The 12432-nt window shown below is 37.9% G+C and overlaps 2 pseudogenes; both read left to right on the forward strand.

Annotated features, from left to right (window-relative positions):
• Window positions 1–4030: 4030 nt before the first annotated feature.
• On the forward strand, window positions 4031–4720 carry LOC149243755 (cullin-1 pseudogene; annotated as a pseudogene).
• A 6049-nt stretch (window positions 4721–10769) lies between these two features.
• On the forward strand, window positions 10770–11618 carry LOC149243756 (cullin-1 pseudogene; annotated as a pseudogene).
• Window positions 11619–12432: the final 814 nt, after the last annotated feature.

The following is a 12432-nucleotide window of genomic DNA, read 5'->3' on the forward strand; positions in this document are numbered from 1 at the left end:
TGTCGAACTTGAGATAGGTGGGTTGAATGGCGGTGGAGCAAAGGTTTCCAGAAAGGACCATGAAGCACTAGTAGTCATTGGGATTTTCAAAGGGGAAACCAACAAAGGCACTAAAGGTAAGGATGTTTCCCAAATCAAATAGGCCAGAGAGGATCTACAAGTGGAGGATTACAAGGAGGTACTAAAAATTCAGTAGAATGGTCCTAAGATAGAATAGACTCTGGGTCAGTATGGGTACGAATCATGGTGTCAAATTGGAGACTGACTCCCTGATTCACTAGAAAATTCCTCCATAGAAAGTGGAGGAAGGCCTTATAGGTATCAAGACAGACAATGAGAACCTGGGGTGGCCATGGTGAATATATTTGACAAAAATTTATTAAGCAATGTATTATATAAGTCTCAGTAACCAAACAACGTGCACCTAAACAAACAAAAAGACACTAAAAGGGATCGACAAGCAACCAGGGAAAATAACTTTGTCTAACAGCCACAACTAGTAGGTAATGAAACCTAGTATCGAAGGTGATAAAAGAGGGAGTCGCTCAAATGTACGGCTACCTCTACTCCTAATCTTCACTTGAACCTCGGTAAGAAAGGGCCAATTACTCTCATGAAGATGAGTACCCTCCTAAGAAACTAAAGACAAAGTAGGTTTTTTATTTAGGTATGAGGGAAACCTATTCGAGTCACCTTGTGTTCATCCCTAAAAATTTTAGCCACTAAGGTTACTTCAAATCACAAATACCATTGGGGGGTGCTCACGGTCGTAGATAGTACATTGTGTGGGCGGGATACCTAAGCCCCTGAATCATCTCTCATACCCCCGAGGGGATTCTCAGTACACAAAATACCCACCAAAATGGAATCGAATGAGGGCTACCCTCTCTTACACTCTGATGTTGTCTCGTGTCTAAATCCATTGTAAGTGAAGCGGTCTTGAATGACATGAGTGCAGCAAGATTGTACTCTCATCAATGACACTAGTCTTTGTTTCGAAATCTTGGAAAGTTTACTTATTATAGCCTAGCCCAAGATTTTAGCTTAAAATTATGTGTGTGTGTTATGAAAAAAAGGTTGTTAATTACTTTTATTACGAGATTGATTTTAAAGGTACTTTATTAATGTCTTCAGAGGGAATGAATGAAACCACGATGATTATAGTCTAAGACATCAGAGACCTTAACGCACAAACCGGCAAAACACAAGCAATGGAAATCACTAGAAAAGTGACAAATCAAAGGTTGTAAGTATTAACGCAAGCTAACAAACCAATACAGTACATTACAAACAGGGTTAACGCAGTGTGGATAGGACATAGATAGTGTTATAATGCTTTGGTATCCACCGCAGAAAGGGCTACACATGTTTAACTAGAAAACAAGAGCGTTTCGGTCCAAGAAAAGTTCTCAGATCAATCTGGATTATTAAGAATGCAAACAATGAATGGGAACTCAAACAAATACAAGATCCGAGAGAGGGAATTTAGGAGAGGGAAAACAAAACCAAGAGTTAGAATTCTCGCTAGTTGAGTTGCCAATTCTGCAATAGGATTTAACGCTCGGTTAGATGAAAATAAAACCCTCTCAAGTTATCCTGGAAACCTAGGGTAGAGTGAGTAAGAGAAAGGTTGCTATGATGCTCAGGATTCTCAATAGATCAAGATGCAACATCACCTCCCACATTTCTTATTAGTTCTATTTGGGCGAAATATTTTGGGTGATTAATGTTTCCTCACATAAAAATCATTTTTTCACTTTTTAGATGCTTGTGTGCTTAGGAAAAAGCTTCCCCATGCTTCATGGCTCTTTCTCGCTTTTGTATGCTTTTATTGTTTAGGAAGAAGCTAAATATGAGGATTAAGAGATGACATTGCACTATATGAGTTTCTGAAAGTTAAAAAGAGTGTCAAAGTCTAGTCAACTCGAGCTTTTTGCCTCGTGACTAAGTGAGAATTTCGGTAACATAAGTTAAATGAAGGGGACAACTTGGTATAGACTAGGATAACGTGGTAGTCATGCTAATTAACTTGTATTATAGTCACATATAGGTTAGGAGAAATGCGTATTTCAACCAACAACATAGTATTCTCTTCTGAGCTGATGGGGAGGTGTTTTCATGTATAGCACTCTGTGCTCGCAACAACCTACCTAGGCTTCCCAGTACATGCTCACAACACTGCCTGTAGGATGCGAAAGAAAATACCACGACTTAATCCGTCGAATTTCCCGTGGTTTTAGTTGTGACTGAAGCATCTTGACATGGTCTTCAATGTATAAATTACTTGCTCACGATTAGCAATTGATTTGGTCTCAAAATGAATATGGATGCATTGATAATCTTGTAATGGTGTTAACGGTTGATTTGGGTTCAAATAAGGAATGAGTATGTAGTGGATTGATTTGGTCATTTAAGTAGTTGGTAAATTGTTGTTTGGAATTAATGTTAATTTTGTTAAGTGCATTGTCTTGGCCCTATTTGGTGTTTGCAAATATGCTTAAAATTACTACTATTATGGATGGAAATGCATCGTGTTTAACGGTTGATTATCATGGCATGGATCTAACTCGATTTGGATAGCAATAAATAGGTTTAAATAACAATACGATGAACCGATTAAGAGTTGGCTAATTGGACAAAGTTGGCATATGCTCTGACTTAGGTGACAAGAACTTGTGCACAATTGTTACACACTCCTTGAAATTTATTTACACTGACAAATTAAATATTTGGAAAGTTATTTTCCTTATATCTTGTTTACATGGTTGTGATGTCTTGAAAATATTTTTTAGCAACCAACATGATGAAGCACGAAGAGATGAACACAAATCAGGCTAAGTTCAGAACTAAATCGTTGGTATCTATAGTAAGCATTGAAGCACACTTGCTTCCTGATACATGTCGTGTTGCTCAAATTACAAATAAAATAAAACTAACTAAATTATAAATTCTTTGTTAGTATATATAAATTGAACAAAAGTATGAAACAATAATCTTAATCAAAAAGATTTATCCCCACTTTAATTAAGGAGATCTACTCATATTTTACAGTAAAAATCCTTAATGTATAAAAATGCTTTGTTTCAATACCATGCTTTATTAATACCGCATACCAAAAAATCTATAAATCACTTACTTATTATGACACTCATTTATATAACTTTAAATATATATATATAGCTTTATATATATATATATATATATATATATATATATATATATATATATAACTTTAAATATATATATATATAGCTTTAAATATATATATATATATATAAAACTACCTCGAAAATAAAATAAATATCCACCAGAAAGATATTGAATATAAACGAAAAATAAATTAAAATATATTCGAGGAGTGTATGTCACCTTTTTTTCAAACGGTTGAATAGTGTATGTCATCACAAATATAACTTTAAATATATATATATAGCTTTAAATATATATATATATATATATATATATATATATATATATATATATATATATATATATATATATATATATATATATATATATATATATATATATATATAGATAACTACCTCGAAAATAAAATAAATATCCACCAGAAAGATATTGAATATAAACGAAAAATAAATTAAAATATATTTGAGGAGTGTATGTCACCTTTTTTTCAAACGGTTGAATAGTGTATGTCATCACAAATCACGAATTATGTTTCTCTTCCGAGGAGTTTGTGAAGGTATATATGACTATTTGCGAACTGTGTTTGCAAAAACACGTTCATGACCACCATCAGCGACTGTATGAAATGTACAGGAAGTCGTTTGAATTATACATATCTTTGGTGGTTTTACCATCATTGAGTAAACAACAGGTGGCGACGGTGAGTTCATTTGTAGGGAATTTGAGAAACTTTGGGAAAATTACAAGATCATGGTCCACTACATGTCACACATGTTCTCTCATCTGGATCGCTGCTTCCTGGGTGTTGTGCTCTGTGCTGCCCAGTCTCAGAGAAGTTGCGTTGCTCCTCTTCCGTGACCTTGTGTGTGATCACGTATGGATGGTTGTGAAGAATGGTGTGTTGGGTTTGATAAAGCGAGAGCGCGAGGGAGAGAATATTGACAGGGCTTTGGTGAAACAAGTTGAGAACATTTTCTTGGAAATTGGTAATGGTAATGGTATGGACTCGTACAAGAATCATTTTGAAAAGCCAATGTTTGAAGATACTGCAACTTACTATGCTCGAAAGGCCGCTTTATGGATTGTACAGGAATCCTTGCCCCAGTATATGCTAAAAGTTGAAGAGTGTCTGAAACATGAGAAGCAGAAAGTTGCCCCTTATTTACACTCCAGCAGCGAGCACAACTTAATGGAGACAGTAGAAAATGAACTCCTCTCCCGCTATGAAGCTCAACTTTTGGAAAAGCAGTATTCCTGTTGCCCTGTGTTGCTTAGGGATGACAAGAAAGTCGACCTCTCCAGGATGTATAGGTTGTTTGGTAAGAGGCCCCAGGCTCTGGAACCAGTGGCAGGTATTTTAAAAGAACATGTAACTACCGAAGCAATAGCATTGATTAAATGGGCAGAGGATGCTGGGAATGACAAGCATGAATTTGTGCCCAAGCTTATAGAAATCCATGGCAAGTATATGGGTTATGTAGGGCATGAATTTGAAAATCACCAGGCTATTCTTGTGGCTTTCAGGGAAGCATTTTTCGTAATATTTGATAAAAGAGTGGGAGGAATGTAGGAATTTACAGGGTAAGTTCCACAAAAAGAATACCAAAAGGACACCGCTCACAACCAGATCTCAAATCAATACACCAGTATTTTTGACGTGGTTAAAACCCTCAGAGTGCAAGGAGGGAAACAGTCCATGGCCTGTCCCAACGTGGGTACTACAGGCAATTTATTAATCAAAGAATGAAAATTTACATAAGCTTCTCTCATGCACGGATTACCTGAACAATGACCCTCCATGCGCTTTAAATAGAACTCATGGACCAATCGGGTGTCAAGCCATGGATCAAGTGTCGGTAATACCGAGGTGAGAGTGAACCGTCGGATCACTACATATCGTGACCATCGGATTGTAAGTTACAAAATGTACAACGGTAAAGAAACACACTTTACCTATCTCTAACCTAACTCTATACTAGACCAAGTTGAACTTAACTATATCCTATGTGTCGGAATATCCTAACATCCCCCCTTAAGAACAACTTGGGATAGGATTGAAGGATTTACAAATATGACACAATAGGAGAAGGAAGGAGGCACTAGAGCCTATCCCCCCTTAGTGACAACTTCCTGAACTCCAAGCATATATCAAAGTTTAGTGAACTTCGCCTCTGTGAGAGCCTTTGTGAAGATGTCTGCAACCTGATCATCTGTTGGACAATATTGCACTTCAAGAACATGGTCATGAATGAGCTTTCTGATGAAGTGCATGTGTAGTTCAATGTGTTTGCTGCGCTGATGCTAGACTGGATCTTTGCATAGCTGAATGGCACTTTGATTATCACACCAAAGTGTGGTTGGATGCTGCTGCTCAAAGCCAAACTCTGATAGGATCTGACGAAGCCACAAGGCTTCCTTACTAGCTTCCACAGCACCACGATACTCTGCTTCTGCTGACGAAAGAGAAATGGCAGCCTGTTTCTTACAAGCCCATGTAATAGGTCCTGAACCAAGAGTGAAGACATAACCGGCAGTAGACTTCCGATCATCAGGGTCACCAGCCCAATCAGAATCAGTGAAACCAACTAACAGAGGAGCTGCTTTGGCACTGTAATGAATCCCAAACTGTACTGTACCACGAACATAACGAAGTATTCTTTTAGCTGCTTTCCAATGACTTTCACGGGGGTTTTGCATAAAACGAGCAACAAGGCCAACAGCAAAGGAAAGATCAGGACGAGTATGGGTTAAATACAAGAGTTTTCCGACAAGTTGACGGTATAAGGTAGCATCAACTTCAGGAGAAGTACAAGAGACTGAAAGTTTGACTCCAGACTGAAAGGGAGAAGGGGCTGGCTTACAGTCTTCCATGTGAAAATGACGAAGAATATCACAAGCATACTTGGACTGGGAAAGGAAAATACCCTCTTGGGATTGCAAGACTTGAAGACCGAGAAAATAGTGTAAGTGTCCTAAGTCTGTCATTTCAAATTTCCTTTTAAGGCTGGACTTCACATGGTTTATAAGGTTGGGATCACTACCAGTAAGAATAAGATCATCAACATAAAGAACAAGGATGATAAGAGAGTTGCCCACTTTCTTGGTGTAGACAGTATTGTCAGAATGACACCTAGAAAAGCCAGATTCTAAAAGAAAGCTATCCATTTTGGCATACCAAGCCCGAGGAGCTTGAGGCCATAAAGGGATTTCTTAAGTCGACAAACGAGGCTGGAGTCTGTTTGTATGAAGCCAATGGGTTGTTCCATATAGATTTCTTCTTGCAAGTCCCCATGCAAGAAGGCAGATTTAACATCCATCTGATGGACTTCCCATTTTAAAGAGGCAGCAAGGGAAAGAACAAGGCGGATAGAGTTCATTTTGGCAACGGGGGAGAAGGTTTCAGTGTAGTCAATGCCTTCGACCTGTGAAAATCCCTTAGCAACGAGACGAGCTTTATGTTTATCAACTTTCCCATCTGGTCCATACTTGGTTCTGTAAACCCATTTACATCTAACAAGTTTGCGTCCCTTTGGTAGAGGAACAAGATCCCATGTATCATTTGTCATTAATGAATGATATTCTTCATTCATAGCTGCTTCCCAATGTGGATGGCCTGAAGCTTCTGCAAAAGTGTCAGGATCATGATTTACTGGAGCTTGAGCCAGTAAAGAAGAGGCTCTTTCAAACTGAGAACGTGTACGTTGCTGATCTGTAGGATCATCGGCAAGATCACCTGCTGCATCCCGAGTAGCACGGACCCATCTTGGAAGTTGAGGATCCTGAGAAGGTGGGGGAGGATTATCATCCTCACTTTCATCATCTGAAGAAGAAATGTTTTCAAAATAGAAGAGATAGGAAGAGGTGGCACATCCGCCGGACTAGGCTCGCAGGCTGATTTATTTTCATCAAATTTTACATCTCTTCTAATGATAACATTTTTGGACTTAAATGGAATAAGTCTATAACCTTTTACATCTTCAGAATATCCAACAAAAGTACATTTCTCACTCTTAGGTTCTAAAGCTTTATGCTTTTCATCTGGAATATGGGCCCATGCTTCACTTCCAAACACACGAAAGTGACTTACATCTGGTTTAATGGAACTCCAGCTTCTTCTGGAGTGATATTCTCTAGAACCTTAGTAGGAGTGCGATTGATTATATAATTTGCACAATTAATTGCTTCGGCCCAAAAACTAACACTGAGTCCTTTAGATTGCAGCATACAATTAGCCATTTCCTTTAAGGTGCGATTTTTCCTTTCAGCTACACCATTTTGTTGTGGAGTGTATGGAACAGTATGTTGCATTTGAATTCCATTTTCGGTGCAAAAGTTGATGAATGTGTTTTTAACATATTCTCCACCATTATCAGTTCTTAGCTTAAGAATTTGATGTCCAGATTGTTTTTCAACAAAGGCTTTGAAGGCCAAAAAAGTGTTAAATACTTCGCTCTTGAGTTTTAAGAAGTATACCCAAGTGCGTCTGGAGAAATCATCAATGAAAGTTAAGAAGTACTTGCAGCCAGAGAATGAAGCAACAGGAAGAGGACCACATAAATCACTGTGCACAAGCTGTAAAGGGGCTGAGGCGTGCCAAGAGGCACGTTTGTCAAAACTGTCCCGATGATGTTTTCCGAGTACACATCCGGAACAAACACCATCTCTGCAAGATACCATAGGGAGACCTGTCACCATATTTTCTTTACATAGATGCTGAAGGGAGCGATAGTTTAAGTGACCAAATCGCTCATGCCAAAGTTTGCTCACTTCATCATTATGAGCAACAAATACTGAGGGAAGAGTGGATGACCCAAAGTTGTGAAACTTATACAACCTTTTGGAATCATCAGCAAGACCAGTAGCTAGAATCTGTTTAGGATCTTTTAGATCCTTGATTACAACATCATGAGGTGAAAATTCAACAATTTTACCTTCACCTGAATGAGTTATCTGATAGACAGATAGAAGGTTGCAGGATAAGGTTGGAACACATAATACATCATTAAACTGACCATTGTCTAGATGAACAGTTCCAGTCCCTACAACATTAAGAGATCTATCATCACAAATATATATATTTTTGGTGTTACAATCATTTAAAGAAGAAAACATGGCTTGGTTTTTGGCCATGTGACAAGAGGCTCCAGAATCAATGAGCCACTCATGAGAATGAGAAGAAGAAGAAGATACATTTAATGCATAACCAGACTGAGATGATTGACAATGACATGCAGAAAGTGCCATTCCGGAAGTTGAAGTTGAAGTAGGCTCCACATGGATGTTATGTTTCTTCATTGCGGCTTCCAAGGCTTCCATCTTCTTAAAGCATTTAGATTCTAAGTGGCCATCTCGATTACAAAAGTTACAATGTCTATCAGTCTTCTTCCATTTGTTTTTATTGGTCTTATCATTTTGCTGAAATGATCTTTCATTTTGAGGCTGAGATGGTTTAGGACCATTCTTTTGAGGATATGACTTCTTAGGATTCTTTGAATTTGGTTGCTGTTGGGCGCCTAATGCTTTCGTGGAAGAGTTTCCAAGATTAAGAAGACCAAGGTGTAAGAGTTTTTCTTGTTCTCTTATTAAGGAATCACAAAAGGAGTCAAAGGAAGGGCCTTGTAGTCTTGTCCTTGACAAATGAAAGCTTCCCTTGTAGAATGGAAAGTGGAAACAAATACAGAGTAGGCTGGTCCCAACTTAGTAAGGATGGAATAAATAAGGTTACCATCTTCTTTCTTAACTTTAACACCTTCCAAGAGATATCTAAGGGTCTTGAATTTGGACAAGAAATCTTCAATGCAAGAAAAATTATTAGGATCCAAAGTAAGCAGCTCATTTTCAAGTTGATGGGCTCTAATTACATTTTTAATCCCAAAAACTTTAGCAAGTTTTTCTAATGCTTCATGAGGAGTCTCAAGTCCTGCAATGTGGAATCTAAGATCAGGAGAAATAGACATCCCTATCAAACCTCGTGCTTGATCTTGTCTATTTTCCCATTTTGCCGCCTTGTCTTCATCTTTTGGTTTCTTCTCTTGGTCTGTGGCTATTCTGAAGAGACCTTTACTTCTAAGTAAATCTTCCATGTAGTCTACCCATTGGAAGTAGTTAGTGCTGTCAAGAATGACTTGGCATGGACTTTCCATTTTTTTAAAAAAAACTGAAGCCGAAGATGCTGAAAGTAAGTGTTCCAACGGATAGATCTCGAAAAAATAGGCGGTTTTAAAAAACACGGCTCTGAAAAAGGCTTCCAGATGAAGAAATTATGGCTTTTTGAAAAACAATTGTTGACGTTGCCGGCAAAGTGCGCGAATGTGCGGGAATGAAAAAATCCGCCCCCACAAAATGGAGACTTGAACCCAAGACCTCTACTCTCTTAAAATAGCTTTGAACCAATTGATCTATACAAAAAATTTGAGAGAGAGAGAGAGAGAGAGGGGGGGGGGGGGGGGGCGGGGGGGCCTTGGTTTGCGTGCTTGCCTTGAGAAAGCTCTTTTTCCCTACAAAACACAAAACACAAAACCCAACACGAACATGCAAAGAAAAATGAACCTTGCGGCTCGAAGTTAGCTTTAGCCAAAAAAACTAGAAATTTAAAAAAAAAATCTCAAAGTTAGCTTTAGCCGAAAAACTAAATATTTTTCTCAATGTTTCTGATTTTCCGAGATCACACTAAGGTGCAGGGAAAAGAGCATACGCATGAGAAAAATCCTTCCTTTCTGTTTCTGATTTGCCCAGATCGCACAGAGTCACAGGGCAAAGAGCATACGCAGAAATGAAAGGTATAGATCCGGTTTAAAAAAAAGGCTAAATAAGCTGAGACCGAAATAAGCAGAGAGAAAATAACAGTAAACTGCAAAAAAAAACACTGTATACCTCCCGATCTGAAAAATGACACAAATAGGGCTACCGGAAACCTTTTCGCGTGAAATGAAAGGGGTTCCTCACTGGAACAGATGCTCCGAACACAACAGAGCAGTCCTCTTGGCCCGAAAGCAGTCAGAAACAGCAGATCTAGGAAATGACAGCCGCATGCAGTTCTACCGGCTTCAGATTTGGATCACCAACGGACGCGGCCCTCAAATAGCTCCGATACCATGTAGGAATTTACAGGGTAAGTTCCACAGAAAGAATACCAAAAGGACACCGCTCACAACCAGATCTCAAATCAATACACCAGTATTTTTGACGTGGTTAAAACCCTCAGAGTGCAAGGAGGGAAACAGTCCACGGCCTGTCCCAACGTGGGTACTACAGGCAATTTATTAATCAAAGAATGAAAATTTACATAAGCTTCTCTCATGCACGGATTACCCGAACAATGACCCTCCATGCGCTTTAAATAGAACTCATGGACCAATCGGGTGTCAAGCCACGGATCAAGTGTCGGTAATACCGAGGTGAGAGTGAACCGTCGGATCACTACATATCATGACCGTCGGATTGTAAGTTACAAAATGTACAACGGTAAAGAAACACACTTTACCTAACTCTAACCTAACTCTATACTAGACCAAGTTGAACTTAACTATATCCTATGTGTCGGAATATCCTAATAAGGAAGCACTTGTGCAGAGTTGTTGGCAGAATTTTGTGATAGTGTACTGAGGAAACCTAAACTGATGGACCATCATATTGAGAGCATTTCCCAAAAAATCGGAGAACTTGTTCATTACGTTACGGACAAAGATTTATTTGCAGAATCTTGCAACAAGAAACTGGCCAAGAGATTATTGTTCGACAAGAGCATGGATATTGATCATGAACAGAACATACTGTCTGAGTTGAAGAAGGAGTGTGGTACTCAGTTGACATTAAAGATGCAGGGCATGCTAAATGATTTCGCTGCTTCAAAGCAAATTCAAGCTAGTTTTACCGCAAATTCAAGCACCAAGCTTACAGTAACTTTGGGTGTTAAAGTGTTGAATAGCTTAGTCTGGCCGACATACAAGCATTCTAAACTTAATATACCTTCAGAAATGGCCAGATGCGTTGAGGTGTTCAACGACTTTTATCATGGAATCCATAAGCACCGCCAACTTACATGGATACATTCTTTGGGGACATGCGACATCATTTCCAGATTTGATATTAAGACAATAGAAATAACAGGTTCAACATGTCAGGCAGTTGTGTTATTGCTATTCAATGATGCTGGATGGTTGAGTTATCAAGAAATCCAATCTCAATTAAATTTGGAAGAGGAAGACGTTACCACACTCTTGCATTCCCTTGCATGCAGAAAGTATAATATTCTTCTGAAGAATCCAGTGAACAAATCCATATCATCAGGGGATCATTTTGAATTCAATCCCAACTTTACACACAAATTGACAAAGATTAAGATTCCACTTCCACAACCGGTGAATGTGGAGAAGGAAAAAGTTACTGAAGTTGTCAACCAAGAAAGGGGCGACGTTATAGACCGTGTCATTGTGCGCATCATGAAAGCCAGAAAAGTCTTATCTTAGCAGCAACTAATAAGCGAATGTGTTGAGCAACTTCAGGAGATATTCAAGCCAGAAATTAAATCCATAAAGAAAAGAATTGACAGATTGATAACCAAGGAATTTTTGGAACGTGACGAAGAGAATTCCACCGTATTGAAATATATCCCCTAGACATGACATGTAATTTTTTATTTTTTCCAAAATTTGTATAAGAACTCATTATTAGTTTTAATTATTTCTTACTTTACTTACTCCATTTTTGATGCGGTATGTTTTATTTTTGCATATTTAAAAGGCCAATCTTAACACAGTTGTTATCAGATCATTTGGTACATGTTTTTATGTGTTACAACCAGCTTCTTTATCCTGATTTCTAATAAATAAAAGTTAATTTCTTTTATATAAAATAAATAAAAGTTAATTTCTTTTATATAAAATAAAAATGAATAATTTCTTTAATTATTAAATTTCTTTTATATTTAATCAATTTAATTAACTATCTGTCTATGTTTCGGAGAATATTCAGCTAGTAACATTTTGATTTTTTATCCAACATATCTTTTAGCTATATCTTCAATTCTATGAGATATGGGAGCTATTACTTTTAAAATTAACTAATCCCCAAGTTCTATTATGAAGACGGGGTTACAAAAGCCCCCTTTTCCCGAGCTCATCAAAACTCGAGACAAAATGAATCATCATGTTTACCTCATCAAGCGCTTTCTAAGGATTTCCATTTTAAATGGCACTGAGGGCCATATTTAACCAAAACACTATAGACAATGTTTACTCAATAATAGGTCAAAAAAATATGCAGGTGAACATATCCATAGAC

Source organism: Pinus tabuliformis, chromosome 8 (genome assembly GCF_031772625.1).
Source record: "Pinus tabuliformis cultivar Carrire ecotype Pingquan chromosome 8, CPIR1, whole genome shotgun sequence".
Lineage (NCBI taxonomy): Eukaryota > Viridiplantae > Streptophyta > Pinopsida > Pinales > Pinaceae > Pinus > Pinus tabuliformis.